Genomic DNA, 15397 nt, shown 5'->3' on the forward strand with positions numbered 1-15397 from the left:
GCTCAGCCTCACAAGACGGCCCCACTTGGGGGCAGCCACACATGGGGCACCCAGGCTGCCTGTCCCTCTGCTACTGCCTGCACATGCGGGTTCACAGGTCCCTAGAACAACAGACAGAGCGCAGGGAAGCACCGCATCACTGTCGAATGAACTCAGGAAGAGTCAGGAGGCTTTGGCACGAGTGACAAAGATGTTTTTCAAGGGTCTTTAGAGTTTGCAAACTGGAAATAGCGACAAGGCCATGCCCAGAAGTGTTCTGAAAAAGAAAGGAGAGCGGAGAGTTCGTATAGTAAAGATTGCTTTCTTGACAAGAACCGGTCCTGCAGGCCTCGTCAGCAGGAAGGTAGGGGCTGGCAAGTCAGGTGGTCTGGATGCGGGAACATTCCTTCCTTAGTCCTTGGGGGACGATCAGAGGCTTATCTGGAAGGCTGATGTATGTCCAGGCATTGAGGCAGGACTGGAAAGTTCACAAGTTTAAGTTCCCAGCCAGTTCAAACAAGAACAGAAGCGTTGCCTCAGGTCTCAGTCTACTTGACTTTCGTAATTTAGCAGCTTGACTATAGTGACTCCATTTTATTTCTTCGCGCTCTTCCTCGTTATTATTATCAGTTAATTATAAAGGACAGAACTCAGGAACAGCCACATGAGAAGTCTGCAGGGGCCAGGTATGGGGGTGGGGGTGGGGGTGGTACGGAGACCCCGTGCCTTCCCCAGTGCCCGCCTTCCCCGTACAGCGTGCTCACCAGGCTGGAAGCTCTGCAAATCTTGAATCTCATTGTACAGGAAGAGTTTTTATAACCCAATCTCCAGCAAAAGGGTTGCCTGTTCTTAAGGCAATATTGTTTTTCCAGAATACAAAATCTGGAGGTGACAGGAAAGCAAAGATCATGTCAGTCGAATTTCTGCACCCCCAGGACTTCCCTCATTTCCTCTCTCAGGATTTTGCACGTGAATAGGTTTTCGTTCCTTTTGGTATAAGCTCCTTCTGCGTGAACTCTTTTCTGCCCTCCGTGTGGGTCTGGCCTTCCAGGTGGCCAGAGCCCAGCGAGATGGCAATTGATCGCCAGACAGAGTGGGCAGCCTTGTTCATGAGCACCCAGTAGGACAGCCTGGTTGACCTGGGCTCTGTTCCTCACCATGGGCTCCCGTGTGCTGGCAGGGGGGTGGGGTGGGTGGGACGATTCAAAGGTCAGCCTGCTGGTCCAGTGGGAGCCTGTGGTGGTGGATGGTGACGGCCTAGAGGCCCCAGGCCCCAGGCCCCGTGATGTGAATGATGTGAATGAATCCCCTTCTGCCTCAGGCTCCTGTTACGTTGGTCTCTGGGCTCCATTTGGCTAAAATCCAGGAGGGGGAGACCACAGCTGCTCCTATGTGTGGGGAGCAGAGGCGGCCCGGCCTGGGACAGGTCCTAATCCTGTAGGCCCAGCCTTCAGGGCCCTGCTGTGTCCCAGCTGTCCCCTAGGGGTCAGCTTAAGACTGATGACAGCCTGGGTCACTACTTTGGCTTCCCAGGAGCCACTGGGGGACGGAAATGTGAGGAGTGGTTTGAGGAGTATGCAGGGATGACACATGATGGGACAGCAGCAGCCCCCCTCCCCCTGCGCTCTGTCTGTTGTTCTAGGGACCTGTGAACCCGCATTTGCAGGCAGTAGCAGAGGGACAGGCAGCCTGGGTGCCCCATGTGTGGCTGCCCCCAAGTGGGGCCGTCTTGTGAGGCTGAGCCCTTGACCCTGGGTCTGTACTAACTCTGGGTAGACAGTGTCAGAATTGAATTGAATTGCTGGACACCCAGTTGTGTCGGAGAATCGGGGAACTGGTGGCTGTTGTTTTTGGAAAAAAACAACATGTAGGGACCTGTTGGCTCAGGAGGTTATGCACAGGAGAAAAGGAAAAGAGTGCTGTCCTGCCTGCTGATAAGCCCGGGCCTGTCACTGTCCCTCTCTGGGCGCAGTTCCTCCTGGTGCAGATGGGGCAGGGACCTCTGATGTCACCACTGGATGAGGGTCGTAGATAAAATAGGGAAATGCTTTCGTGTTGGCTGGTGGTAAACAGTGGCAAACCGGGCATCCTGAGGGCACCCTGCCCCACTCAGCCCTGTCCCTGCCCTGTGAGCCCCCACGGGGGGGGGGGGGGGGGGCGGGGGGTGGCTATACAGCAGGGTCTCTCAGTCTGCTGTCCAGACTTGTAGGTCGATACGAGTCCATCCAAAGCAGGTGGCACCTGTCATGTGCCAGTTCTTGAATGCCACCCTCCCTGCCTGTGTCCCAGAGCCTGTGGGGCCCTGGTACAAAGCGCCTGTTTGAGGGCTTGGTGAACCCATCTGTGGGCAGGTTTTCGATGCAGGGGCTTGGGGTGTGGTCAGAGGGGTGCTGGGTGTCTCTGGCGTCCATGGATGGGTGTCCTGAGCCGTAGGTGCCAGGAAACGCCCTGGGAGTCCCTCTGAGGCCGGCCTGCTCAGCGGCTGCCCACTGGCCTTCTTTTCCGCAGCCCCAACCCACATGAAGCAAGGGTGTGGGCAGGCGTGGAGAGCCACCCCCAGGCTTCAAAGGCGAGGTGGCAGTGAGGTGAAACCTGCCCCCACACGTGCTGTAAGGTCCTGGGCCCTTGGTCATTCTCCCGCGTTTGCTGATCAGTGGGGACCCCGTAAAACAAACAGGGCCGCCCGGCTGGTGTGGCTCAGTGGTTGAGTGTCAACCTATGAACCAGGAGGTCAAGGTTCCATTTCTGGGTCAGGGCACATGCCCAGGTTGTGGGCTCGATCCCCAGTGGAGGGCATGCAGGAAGCAGCCAACCAGTGATTCTCTCTCATCATAGATGTTTCTGTCTCTCTCTCCTGTCCCTTCCTCTCTGAAATCAATAAAAATATATTTTTTAGAAAAACAACAAAACAGCCCTAGCCAGTTTGGCTCAGTGGCTAGAGCATTGGCTTGCGGACCGAAGGGTCCCGGGTTGGATTCTGGTCATGGGCACATGCCTCAGTTGCAGGCTTCTCCCCGTCTGGGCCCTGGTTCAGGGCGCGTGCAGGAGGCAACCGATCGATGTGTTTCTCTCACATCGGTATTTCCTTCTGTCTTTTCCCCTCTCTTCCACTTTCTCTAAAAATCAATGGGAAAATATCCTCGGGTGAGGAGTAACAACAACAAAACAAACGGAGAGGGCCAAACCACCTGCTCCGCCGGTGTAACCGCCATCTCAGCAAATGGTGTCACCATCCATCCAGCCCCCAAGCCAGAAAGTCATCCTTGACCCCCACAGCCAGCCTGACTCCTCTGGGACCCACCCCTTCCTCTCGCTCCCACTGCCACCTACTGGCTGGCTGTCTTCATCACCCGGCCTTTCTCTCTCCAGACCCACATTCCCCAGTTGCCTCAGGATCTTCTTAAGGAGCTGCTCCAGGGATGTCACCACCCCTTCTGTAGCCCCTCATCACCGATGGGATAAAATCCATCTTCGGCTCCTACCCATTTCTCACAGCACATCGCACACCCTGGAATTGGTAGCACCCATCTGCTTCTCGCTTTTTAAAAAAGCTACGTTCTCCCCTGCCTCTGAGACTTTGAACAAGTTTTCTTTCTCCTGGATTGTCCTCCACCCACTGTCGCTGGGCAAACTTCTGCTCACCATTTAAATCTTACATAGGTACCTCTTCCCCCAGGAAGCCTGCCTTGGTTTCCTCTGTCCCAACCTGCCCTTCAGCCTGGAGGAGGACCTGTGCTGAGTTTCCGGGAGGCCCTGTGCCCTTTATCAGTGCCTTACCTCACCCTCCAGAATGGCTCTCCTTTTCACGGGGCCCCAGAGGCGTCCGCTGGGGAGAGTGGTTTGGCATTTCAGGGTCCTGGCCTGAGGCGTCCGTCCCTGTGGAGCCTGGCTGCCGGGGTGCGCAGGCTCAGGGAGGGAGCATTCCTGGGGTCCAGTGAGCCATGGCTTTGCTCTTCCAGAGGGAGGTCCCGCAACGCCCACAGGGGCTCAGGTCACAGGGCCAGGGCGCTCCCTGTGTCAGAGCCTGAACGGGAATCTCAGTAGTGGGTTCCTGATCTGAGAGCCAGGCTCCTGTTGCAGGAGGGGCAGGAATGCAGAGCACGTCACATTGACTTAACAGAGACCTAGCAAATTAACTTTCCTCCAACTTTTTATTTAAATCCACTTTCCGGAAAGTTGTAGGAGAAGTACAGTGAATACCCATATACCCGGCACCCTAGATTCACCCATTGTTAGCATGTTGTTACTTTCTTTCTCTGCAAATGTGTGTGTGTTTACTTTTTTCTTTCTTTCTTTCCTTTTTTTTTTTTTTTGGCTGGCTCATTTGAAAGTTAGCTGCAAACATTCTGACACTTTATTCTTTTATAAGAAAACGTTTTTATTGATTTCAGAGAGGAAGGGAGAAGGGGAGAGAGACAGAAACATCAATGGTGAGAGAGAATCATTGGTTGGTTGCCTCCTACACGCCCCCTACTGGCCATTGAGCCTGCAATCCAGGCATGTGCCCTGACCGGAAATCAAACCATGACCTCCTGGTTCATAGGTCAACACTCAACCATTGAGCCACGCCAGCTGGGCATGACTCTTTATTCTTAAATACTTATCCCATTCCTAAGGGCAAGAATACCCTCCTGATACCGTCATAATAATCTGGACAAAACCACAATATGGTTATCATTTGTGGAAAATTTAACATTGACTCAATATATTATATATAATAATAAAAGTGTAATATGTAAATCGACCAAACTGCCAAACAGCAGAACGACCATCCAGACGACCACACTATGACATGCACTGACACCAGGCCAGCCAAGGTGGGTGCAATGCGATTGGTTGGGGGGCCCCACCATCCCCCCTCGATCGCCCCACAGAGGGAGGCCCAGGCCACCGGCCAGTGGGGGGATCGATAAGGGGGCTCCATGATTGATCACCCCAAAGAGGGAGGCCCAGGCCACCAACCAGTGGGCTGCAGCAGGTGGGCGGGGTGATTGATCACAGGGCTCCTGGACTGTGAGAGGGCACAGGCCAGGCTGAGGGACCCCCCCCCCCCCATGCGAGTGCATGAATTTTGTGCACCAAGCCTTTAGTCTAATATAAGCTCCATATGCAAGTTTTCCAGTATTTTTATAGCTTTTTTTTATGTCTCGGATCCAATCCAGGGTCACATACTACATACATTTAGTTGTCATGTTTCAGCCCCCCCTTTTTTTCACCCTTAATGGCATTGACATTTTTTATTAATTCAAGCCAGTTGCTTCAGAGAATGCCCTCAGTTTGAATTTGTTCGTATCGATTGCCTCAGAGGCCCCAGCGGCAAAGCAGCCAGCAAACAGGGTGTGAAGGAGCTCAGGGGTCACCACGGGCAGAAGGGCTTGTCTCTGTGGGGCAGTGTCCACTCCTTGGCACCTGACCCCAGAAGGGGGAGGAGGCAGCAGGCCTTGGTCCTCGCTGCCTCTGAGAATGTGCTGTGGGCCGTGTGAGTGTCTGGTCAACCCTGGCACCTGGGTAGCAGCATGAGGAGACGTGAGTCCTTGCTCCGTAACCGTGGCCACATCATCCTCTCAAATCTTTGCACAGCTGCCCTCCCATCCTTCAAGTTTCAGCACAAATGTCTCCTCCTCAGAGAAGCCCTCCCTGACCACCCATCTCAGGCACCCCTCCATTCCCCATCCCCGTCTCTGTCATAACACCCCGAGCATTTCCTTCAGAGCATGCACAGTCTCAGTAGTCTGGGTGTGTCTCGTCTGCCCCTCATGGCCCCCACTGGACTGTAGCTCTGTAGGTCAGGGACTTCGCCAGCCTCTGTCACAGCTGTGCCCTCCGCTCCCAGCACAGGGCTGGCACGGAGACACTGTGGGTACATATTTGCTGCACAGCAGATGGGTGAAGCTCAGATGTGGAGGCCTGTTCTGCAGGGAGGGATGGGCAGCTGGGGGTCTCCCCCAAAGGCTATAGACACCACACTCTGGGCCTTAGAAAGAAGCTGGAAGGGAGGTGACTGGTTGCTCTGACCACCAGCTCCTGCGCATCTGAATTCCTTGAGGGCTGACCCCAACGCAGACGCTGACTCAGCAGGTCTAGGGTCAGGGCGTCTCCTGCAGGCTCCCAGGTGGTGACCCTGCTGGTCGGGGCCCTCACAGCAGAGCTCTCTGTGACTCCCCACAAACACTACGGGAAGAGCTAGAGGGTCCCTCCCTCCGTGGCCTCCTTCCCCTCCTCTCGCCCTCCCCTCACCCGCAAGTGTTGTTTCTAGCGGTGACTGTCACCTCCCCATGTGCAAGGCCTGCTGGGTTTCTGTCTCCACATTTCGGCTGCGGTGACAGACAGCACAGATTCTCTGCCAGAAGCTGCGCTCAGCCGCTTGCTCAGTCTCTGCTGCTTTCCCTCCGCGCTCCTCTCCTCTTGTTAAGGCCGAATCCTTGGGGACGCTGTGTCTGCAGCCTCAGGCCCAGCTGCCCCCCAGTGCAGGATGGGGCAGCTGACCGGCTGGAACTGGTGCTGCCATCCAAACCTGGAGGCTGAGGGCTTTCCAAGCTTTGGATTAGGGGGGAGGCCCGTATAGCATGCCTGACCGGCCCTCAAGGCAAAGGGTTCATTTAAACATGGGGAGAGCATGAGCTTTGGGGCCTGTGGGTCCTGGGTTTGAATCCTGACTCTGTCGGTGGTCGGTGTGGCCACCTTTTGCAAATTACCTAGCCTCTCTGAGCCTCACTTTCTCCCCCTGCTAAATGGAGTTGTAACTGGTGTCTTCTCGGGGTGATTGCAAAAGAGAGAAGGCCTGGAAAGCATCCCGTGCGGTGCCTGGAGAATGCTGGAATCTCTCAGGTCACAATGCATCGGGGGGGTGGACATACCACGTAGATGGAGCGAATACCTTTTGCCCCAGAGTTGCATTCCACACCTGCATCCTGTGACCCACCTGCTGCTCTTGCACAACCAGGAAATCCAGTCCCTGCACATTCCCAGGAATTGGGACCACGCCCCCTCCCCGCTCCGTGTCAGACTATTCTCCAGGCGGGCAGGCTGAGGGCTGCCTGGCAGGGCTGAGGGTGTGGCCTACCTGCTGCCCCTCAGGGAGAATGCTCAAGGGCTCTGTCAGAGGTGAGCAGCGGCTCCCACCCTGACATGGCTGCATTCCTGACCATACCAATGGCCGTCAGATTCTGGAGACAGCACTCCCGGTGGGCGTCCCAGGCCAGTTGTCCATCCTCCCCAGGCCTCGGTGATGACCAGCAAGGGCAGGAGCCCCTGCCTCAGTGCCTTGCCTGCCCCGCTGTGTACTTGCCCTCTGTCTCCAGCTGGACAGAGAGGGGGCTCTGTTAACCCCAGGGGCTGGGAAGCTGAGCGTCTCCCCATCTCTGAGGCTGTGACTTTACATCGAGAACCCATTTCAGAACAGCCACCTTTACGGCACCCGACCTGGTAGTCTTCCGGTGCGGTGTGCGGTGTGACAGAACCTTCTTGCTGTCCCCATTTTTTAAAATATATTTTTACTGATTTTTTACAGAGAGGAAGGGAGAGGGATAGAGAGTTAGAAACATCGATGAGAGAGAAACATCTATCAGCTGCCTCCTGCACACCCCCTACTGGGGATGTGCCCGCAACCAAGGTACATGCCCTTGACCGGAATCGAACCTGGGACCCTTCAGTCCGCAGGCTGACGCTCTAGCCACTGAGCCAAACCAGTTAGGGCCCCACGGGGATTTTTAATCCAGGCTAAAAGGCCCCCCTGCAACCTGTGGGAGGCCCAGCACCCAGGTGGAGGCACATCGGGGCCTTCAGGTGCGGCAGTGAGCGCCGCCTGAGGCCAGAGGCAGCAGCACTGGGTCCTGGAGGGACAGGCGGACACTCAGATACACGTGAGAAAGTCGTCTGGGGACGTGCTGACCGCATTCCTGTAGATTGTCCACCCCCGATATCGAGTTTCCTGTCACAAACGCTGTTTCCTTTCACCTTCTCGCAAAACCCTCTCCCTGGACAGACGGTTCGTTTTTTACTTCCTTGTCTCGGCGAAAGGCAATCCTACACAGAATGTGTCAGCTTCCTTCAGACTGTTACTGGAAATCGGATCCGATCTGCCGTCTTGTACACTTTGATCCAGTACGTTCTGTTGGGGATGCTTACACCCAAACAAGGCCCTTCCTGGTGAGATGATATCCTTTTCTCATCGGATAAGAATTGGAGCAGAACTACTGGCTTCTTTTTTGTCTTGGTAATTAAGAAACTTGGTGCCAATGGTGAATCGATAATTTTCAGTTTGGTTATCTGCCTCCTTTTTTCTATGTGGTTGATTTCATTAGTTCAGCTGTGGGTGTCTTCCTTGTAAATGATTTCATAGATGTCAACAACCACAAACCCGAGCATAGGTGGCCAGGAGGGCCTATTTGAAGGGTTAATCCAAGGAGGGGGCTGCAGGAGGGAGGAGGCTGGGAAGGGAGGAGGGCAAGGAACGTGGGAACATTGGCGAGCTTCTCCAGGGTTAGGCTACAGGGGTTTTTACAGGGAAGAACAGACCAGGCTGGGAAGAACCGCAGGGGGCGTGGGGAGAGGCGGTGGCCTGTCGGTGGAGTAGACCAGAGAAGGTTTCCCCGGAGGCCAGCCTCTGCTCAGGGCTGCAGAGAAGAGCTGAAGGCTGCTCAGGCAGGCTCACAGGCCCGCGGGAAGAGGAAAAGTTTAATCCAAGTTTGGTTAACGAGCCTTTTGTTCGGGTGGATGGTAGGGGCCAGCAGTTGGAGGAAAGAGTGGGAATTCGGAGGGTGGCAAGTGTTTGTTCCTAGGTATCCCTTCGTCTAGACCAGCCTCATCCATTGCTCTGCCCCGCCCAGTCCTGGCCTGAGTGATGGTCAGTGCCTGTTGCCTGGAGGAATGAGGCCCTTCCTGGGAGGTCCAGGGACAAGCTATTCTCCCACCCCGTCCCTGAGGGGTCCCAGCTTCTGGCTGTAACCCCCACGCCCTCCTTCAGGGATTCTAGCTCTTCCCAAGAGGGTCCCCGCTCCCTGCCTGCCCTGCACCCCTTCTCTGCAGGGCCCTAGCGCCCCCTCTCCTCTCTCTCCTCCAGAGGGCGCCCAGCGCCAGGAAGCACTGCTGGTTCCTGCTCCCACCCAGTCAGTTTTTCAGGGGCTGGGCAGGGGCAGGTGGAGGAGAGGGTGAGGACAGACCCAGAGGGAACATCGGGCTGCAGCGCTGGGGGCCGGTGTGGGCAGGGCAGGGCCCCTTTTGCTGTTTGTGGCGCCTGACTGACTGCACCCTTCCTGTTGCCTGGACCCTCTCGCTCACCTTGTCTCTCTCTTTCTCTGCCTGTACCCTTTCTCTGTCTTCCTGTGTCTCCTTCTGACTCACTCTCTTTCTCTCTCTCTCTCTCTCTCTCTCTCTCTCTCTCTCTCTCTCTCTCTTTGCCCCTGTTTCTGACTCCATCTCTGTGCCTGTCTGTCCAACTCCCCCCCCCGCGCCCCGCCCCCCATCTTTCTCTTGTCCCACTCCATCCCATCTCTCTCTGGCCCTCTGATACCCCCAGTCCCAGCACAAGGAGGCCTTCCAGTTGGACCTAGGTGGCAGCGGGAGCCAGACACAAGGGCTGGGGAGGATGGGGGAGGGAGGAACAGTTGGAATGTCAGCCACACACAGGTACTTACCTTGTCAGATCTCCAGTCACTACCCCCTCGCATCCTGTCTACTTAGACTAACCCTGCCAGGTAGGTGCTATTATACCCATTTCACTGATGAGGGAGCTGAGGCTCAGACAGCAATTCAGTGGTTTGCCCAAGGCCAGGACCTGCCTCTGCACCCGCCTGCCACCAGGTCGCTCAGATGGCCGGCTCTGCGCCCACTTTTCCTGTCGCGTCTTGGGTTCCCAGGCCTCTCCTTGTGCCCTTACCCAGCAGCCTGGGAGAAAGGACCGGGCCTCACTTGCCCTGAGGGGTGTGCGTGGCGTCAGAGACAACTTATCGGAGCATCTGCGTTGCTGGAGGACAGCCTTTCACTCAAAGGAACAAAACCAAGTGTTCCCGGAGCAGCGTGAGGCCTGGGCTGGGGCTGGAAGCACGCTTCCCAGCCTGTTCGCCAGCCTTTGGAGCCCGAGCTTGGCGGTGACCTGGCCATAGAGGGTCCTGCAGCCAACGCCGCGTCGGGTGGAGGGGCAGGCGGCAGAGCCCCCGGGGCGGGTGGTTGAAAGGTGTTCCTCAGAAGGGGGTCCTCTGCAAGGGAGTCTGAGAAATGCACCGAGGAGCGATGAGCCCGCCTCTGGGCTGCAGGACTTCCGGAGTCCCTGCCCCTCCCCCCCCACAGCCCCCCATCGCCTGCCTTATTTGCTCCCAGGGCCCTCCCTTTTCCCGCATGTTTGTTACAGAAATGCGGGCCCCACTGGTCCTGTGGTAGCCCAGGGTGCGGTAGGAACATCTCTGAGAAGTCGCTGCCCCTGTCCTCAGAGGAAGCAGCCCGCGGCCCTGTGATAACAGTGGGGTTTGGTTGATAGCTGTTCCCCAGGGACCCTCGGATGCGGCTCATCCACAGCCATGTGCGTCCAGCCCCTTCCCTAGCCAGGGTCACCAGCGCCACCGCTCCCAGGGGCATTGTTCCTGTCGTCGCCCGCAGAGCCGGCTCCTCTGGGCTTGTGCGGGTGCAGCCTGTGCAGCCGAGCGTGATGGTCCCCGTCCCAGCCCTTAGCATTGTCCGACTTCTGCAACAGCCTCTCTGCTGACTTCCGGTCCGATCTGCCCCCTGTGGTATCTCCTGCAGCCCTCCTGTGGGTCAGGTGTCCAGTCCTGCCTCGCCAGCGACCAAAGCAGCCCACAGCTGCCCTCCAGCTGTGCAGGGCCCGAGTGGTCTTGGGCAAATCACTTCACCGCTCCGGGGCCAATGTCCTCACCTGTAAAAAGAGGATAAAATACCCACCAGGTTATTATCTTTTTTATCATTAGATACAGAGAGCTTCAGAAGGCCAGAGATTGCCTCTTATTCCACTAGTAGAGGTCTGGTGCACAAACTTCGTGCACTGGGGGGGGGGGGTGGTCCCTCAGCCCAGCCTGCACCCTCTTGCAGTCCAGGACCCCTCGGGGGATGTCTGACTGCCAGCTTGTGGCTGGATGGCCTTCTGCTGCTGCATGAACTTCAGCAGCTGCCGCACGTGCACAGGCTGGGCCACCACAGTCTGTCCTGCGAACACCATCAAGTGGGTGAGTCAAGCACGGAGGCAGCTCACCCTGAGTTCCCTGCGCTTTCCTGAGTCACTGAGTTGTTCAGACCGACTGCCTTCTACAGAGAATGGCACCGGGACTGGGCCTAAGCTGGCAGTCGGACATCCCTCTCGTAGTCCGGGACCCCTCAGGGGATGTAGCAGTGCACCAAGTGACAGAAGGCCAGGGAGGAGCCCAAATCAGGGCCAGACACTGCGCCGCTTGCGCTCATTCCAGCCTGCTGCTCCTGCCACCGCCGCTCGGTAGTGCTGCCGCGGAGTTGGGAGAGGCTCCTGCCATGGCAGCTGTGCTCGCCTGCCATGAGCCTGACTTCCGGCTGAGGGCGCATCCTAGTGACCGGCCGTTCCAGTCGTTCCGCCATAACGGTCGCTTAGGCTTCTATTATATAGATGTTCCCCGGTGTCTGGCATGTACTTGGTCCTGGTGCATGTTTGTTAAGTGAGTGCATGTCAGTCACTTTGACCGACAGCTTCTCTGCAGCTTCCCTCGAGCTTGATTGGCTCACCCAGGATTTCCCAGCACCGCCTGCCCTCCCTGCGTCTCGGCTCTGCCGGTGTCCTCTCTCCTAGAACTCCCCTCTGCTCTGTCTACAGCACTCATTATTTTGGGGACAGCTCAGCTGCCACCCCAGAGCCTTTCCACCCTCTCCCCCCACCGGAAGCAGCCTCCTCCTTCCACACCGACCCTCCCCCATGGCCCCACACCTCTGCCTGACTGGGGCGGGGTGGGGGGGGAGTCTATTTGTGTCCCTGTGGGGCAGGGGTCCTCAAACTTTTTAAACAGGGGGCCAGTTCACTGTCCCTCAGACCGTTGGAGGGCCGGACTATAGTTTAAAAAAGAACTATGAACAAATTCCTATGCACACAGCGGCGGCAAAAAAACACCCGGCGGGCCGGATAAATGTTTTCCGAGGGCCGCGTGTGGCCTGCGGGCCATAGTTTGAGGACCCCTGCTGTGGGGCATCTCTGTTGTCCTCTAGGTGGGGTGGGGGTGGAGGGTTGTCACTTCACTGCTCCCTCTTGGGGTCCCCAGAGCCTGCATGGTGCCAGGTGCAGCGCGGAGCTCAGGCAGGAGGACACAGGGTGGACCGGAGCTGGTGGCGGTCACCGTGCTCTTTCCAGCTCTCGCGGTGCCCTTCACGGAGGGAGGAAACCGTGGGCAGGAGGCCAGCCCTGCCTTCCTACGCGCAGGCCCCGCTGGCCGGGACCGACGAGTTTGTTAGAGGCCTGGCGTGGGGTCCGTGGGACCACCAGTCTGGGGGTCTGGTGGGAAGTAAGTGCAGCGGAGACGTGTGTTTGTCCCGGATCAGGGGCTCTTCCCGCGTAAGGGGGCCCTGCCTGCGCCCGGGAGAGCGTGGACTCGGAGTCAGCCGGCCTGGGTCTGACTCCCGGCTCCTTCCTTCCGAGTGACACTTGAGCAGGTGGGGTCTCGCCTCCGAACCTCAGTTTCCTGCCTGGTGCCCTCTCAGGCTCGCTGTGAGGACGGGGAGGGCACAGCCTGGGCCGCAGACAGGTGTGACGGACGCTGACAGGGACAGGGCTCTGGAAGATGGGCGCCTGTCGGGATTACTCCTTTGCTTCTATCTTCCGTCAAAGAGCCATTAATTTCTTTTTGCTTGTTAATCCTCACCCGAGGATATGATTTTTAGAGAGAGTGGAAGGGAAGGAGAGAGACAGAGAGAAACATCGATGTGAGAAAGACATCGATTGGTTGCCTCCCACATGCACCCCAACCAGTGCCGGGGATTGAGCCTGCAAACTAGGTACATGCCCTTAACTGGAATCGAACCCGAGACCCTTCAGTCTGCAGGCCAACGCCGTAACCACTGAGCAAAACCAGCCAGGGCAGAACCGTTCATTTCTTGTACTTCTTCATTTTCTCTCGCTTTCCATCACTCCCAGTAGCTGGTGGCTTTCTCTCTGGGACTATGTTTTCACAGAAAGAAATGTGGAGTTTTTAAAAATAACTTCATAGGAGTTACTACACACGGTCAGTAAAGAACAGCACTGCTGTAAACCCTGGCTCAGTCACGTGCTGAGCCCCGACACCCACAGCTCCCACCCATTTCTACCTGTACCCATAGCCCCTTCAGTCATGGACCCCTACCCACCCCATACAGACCCCCACTGCCCATGGACCCCCTACCCATGAATCCTCCCACCCATGGACCCTCCCTTGAGCCCCTACCCACTGCTTCCATCCCCCACCCCCCCAACCTCACAGCCTCACAGCCCCACAGCCCACCTGTCTGATAAACACCTTCAGGCCGCTTGCCACAGAGGACCAGGTGCACGGTTGCGGCAGGAGCCTCCTCCCCACACAGGAGCCTGAGCCTGGGCCTGGGCCAGGCCTTCGGGCCTTCGACTCAGATCACACCTCCATCCTGTTCACACCTCCATCCCCTCACTGCCCCTCAGCCAATCCCCATCCCCAAAGTACACAGCTAAGGGCCACCACAAGGTTACCCAGCCCAGCTTCCAGCCAACAGTCAGACCAAAGTAGTGGGTGCAGGAGTCCTCAGAGCTCAGTGTGCGCCTGCCCCTCGGGATGGTCAGAGAGGGTGGGGACCTTGGCCAGGGAGCCCTTCTTTCCCTCAGGAGCTCCTGCGGGAACCGCTGTTAGCAATACCCCAGTCCTCCCTGCTCAGAGTGGGACCGGGAGGCCACCTGGGAGCTTGTTAGAGCTGCAGCGTCCCAGGCGGACCAGGCCCACTGAAACCAAACCTGTATTAACGAGACCCCAGTGACTCATTCACATGCTCATTAAAGCCTGAGCCACACTCTGGGGAGTCCCTGGTCTCCACCTGGTGGCTGTTGGAATCACGCTGTGAACTTTAAAAATACTGAGGCCCGGGCCCCACGCCCAGATCCAGATTCAATGGGTCGGGAGATTGGCCTGGACATGGAGCGTTTTAGAAGCTCCTTGGGTGATTTTAGCTGCAGAGCGATTGGGGATCACTGCTCTGTCTCATCGCTACACCGATAAGGTGGCTGCCGGCCAGGGCGTGGACGGCGACCACAGATCAGGAGCTGCCACTTGGAAACGTGCCGGGAAGCATCTGGGCCTTGGAACTGCCCCAGGAGGCCCGGTCCCAGGTCCCACTGGCTGGTCGCAAAGCCTGACCCAGGGCTGAGATTCCCAGGCTCTTAGAGTCGCTCCCTCCACACCTTCCACTTGAAAGTCACCCTTCCTGGACCCACCCCGGCCCTGGTCCTCAAGCCGAGGCCTCGGCTGGGTTGCGATCGGTGCTCTCCTCTGCTCTGGCTTCGCTGGCCCTGGCTCAGGACGGCAGCACACTGTCCCCGAAGCCAGAAACGATAAATCCGGCCACGCCAAGCCGGGAGAGCTAACCCCTCACAACCACTGAACTCATCCCACTGTGTGATGAACACCAGCGGGGAGGCAGCTCCGTGTAGCGGGGAGGCAGCTCCATGCAGCGGGGAGGCAGCTCCGTGCAGCGGGGAGGCAGCGCTCCAGGCAGGCTAGGTCTGCGCCCCTGCCCTGAGGCTTGTCAGCTGTGCCGCCTCACCCTGACCTGCAGCCTCGCTGGGCCTCAGTGCCCTTATCTGTAAACTGGACACAACCGCACTCCCCTGCTTCAGGTTGGTGTGTGGATGAGTGCGATAAGGAAGGCGAGGGAGCCCCAAGCAGTGTCTGGCACGTGGTGGGCACTAGATCAGAGTTAGCGGGGGTTGCCGAGGGCACTGGGTGTCACCCACTCCCTCATGCGCTCACTCACACATGCTGGGGTTAGGGCTAATTCCCAGCTCTGCTCACTGGGGAGGAAGAGTCTCTGGAAACCAGGTGGCCACCCAGTGTCACTGCAGTTCAACTTCCCTTTGCCCCCAAAGTCCCTAATAGGGACAGAGGCTGCTGGGGACGCTGCCACTCTCCATCTCCAAAGCTCAGTTTTTATTATGCCAATGTCCATTTATGCTCCAAGTTCATTTTCACTTTCTGGAAAAAAATTACACTTAAAATCTCTGCATTTTGGTCTAAGAATATCTTCAATCAGCAGCTCTCCTGATCCCAGTATCAACAAGGCCACTTCCTTGTGGGGGGAACAGCGTTAAAGCCCTTAAGGTATCCTTAAACCAATAGTTTTCTAGAATTCAGAAAGCTGTTTCTTTGAGATAATCCCTCCCCACCCCCTCACACCCCTAGTCTTTCTCTTTCTCACTTAATTCTCTCTGACTGGTTCTGATGGAATTGGAAAATTTGGC

At 57.1% G+C, this 15397-nt stretch overlaps 1 protein-coding gene across 1 annotated transcript in view; it reads left to right on the forward strand.

Annotated features, from left to right (window-relative positions):
* Positions 1–15397, forward strand: part of RAB11FIP4 (RAB11 family interacting protein 4) — a 97930-nt gene that overhangs the window by 28062 nt on the left and 54471 nt on the right. The gene's annotated exons all lie outside the window — the stretch shown is intronic.

This window comes from Myotis yumanensis, unplaced genomic scaffold (genome assembly GCF_028538775.1).
Source record: "Myotis yumanensis isolate MYYU_CA2020_CCGP unplaced genomic scaffold, mMyoYum1.0.hap1 SCAF_16, whole genome shotgun sequence".
NCBI lineage: Eukaryota > Metazoa > Chordata > Mammalia > Chiroptera > Vespertilionidae > Myotis > Myotis yumanensis.